At 28.1% G+C, this 1,432-nt stretch overlaps 1 protein-coding gene across 1 annotated transcript in view; it reads right to left on the reverse strand.

Moving 5' to 3' along the window:
* Positions 1-1,432, reverse strand: part of LOC119592130 (large neutral amino acids transporter small subunit 2-like) — a gene marked incomplete in the record, with an annotated part of 120,358 nt that overhangs the window by 4,137 nt on the left and 114,789 nt on the right.

A 1,432-nucleotide genomic window follows, 5' to 3' on the forward strand; every position in this document is an offset into this window, starting at 1 on the left:
CAAATTTCATCTATTAAAATTTAGCAATCTTTATTCCCAAGCAAAGATCCAAGACTGAACATGGAATATTTAAAAGATACGGTTAGTTTGAGAATACTCCCGTTTCTAAGCAACAAGCTCCAAGACTGAACTGAGTTTGTAACTTTTAGGCAAATCTTTAAAATTTTGCTTCATCTTATATTTTGGTTGTAATACTAGGGAAAAAAATGAGTACATAAGTGTGCATATGAGTGAATAAAATAACTAATACACAACTCTGCAAGTATGTATCTTTAATGTGATTTGCCTATAAATTAGTCAGAATCTCAGTTCATGCATAGATATACAAGAATTCACCACAGAGATGACCAATGCTAAAGAGATACTGCAAGCTAGAGTAAAAGTATTGTAACCTTATTACAGAAGATAAAATATTTCAGTCATACATACATAAGAGGGAAAGATTTGTATCAACAAGTCTAAATTACAAAACTACATAACTGGATCTTTTTATATACATAATACCACTACATGTATCGAATATACACCTTAAATATCCTTGTTACAAAATACCATAAAACCTTAATGTAATACATATTACTTTGTAATCTTAATAAAATGTTAGATTGGTTGTGTGAGTTCAGATACAAATCTTTGTACATTTTGAAATTATTAGTATGATTAATAAAAACTCATATAATAATAGCCATGTAGACTTGTGTCAACATTTACATAATACTTTGAGCATTATATTACAACTATTATTCAAAATAGTTTGATATTACATTGTAAAATCTTTGCAAAATTATATGCTTTGAAATTTATGAATCAGAATTCAAATACTTCAGCTAATTACAATGTATATTACAAATTACTCTCAGTAATTTGTCAATAAGGAATCTTCCATATTTTTTAAATGAAAGTGTTAAAAATGAGAACAAACTTGGCATATAATACTGATTAGTAACTAGAAGCCAAGTTATCATATATGAAGAGAACTGATCAATAACAGTTTTTATTCTTTTGAGATAATTGCTAATGATACAAATTTCCATGGCTATTCTCAATGACACCACAACATTTTAGTATATTAATGCTAAATGTTCACTGGATTCAACAATCAAAATCATATCTATTATCATAACTTGTAAAACATTACATTATTTTTTGTCTTTACTTCCAGCAAACATTTTATTAGAACAATGTAAGTAAACTAATGCATAATTAATTACTGGATCAACAATGCAGGCAAAAAAAAAAGAAAAGAAAGAAATAACACTAGTAATTAATGATAATTAATCTTTAACTTAGTCACAACATACCCTTTGGTGGCTGAAAGGAAAAAAATAACTCATGCCATGTGTCTTTAAAGCCCAGTGTCTAACATATTTCTGGGTTTATCCCTGCTATCTGTTACTGAATGTGTACATGTTATGTGGTCGGAGGACTGCAG

This window comes from Penaeus monodon, chromosome 29 (genome assembly GCF_015228065.2).
Source record: "Penaeus monodon isolate SGIC_2016 chromosome 29, NSTDA_Pmon_1, whole genome shotgun sequence".
Lineage (NCBI taxonomy): Eukaryota > Metazoa > Arthropoda > Malacostraca > Decapoda > Penaeidae > Penaeus > Penaeus monodon.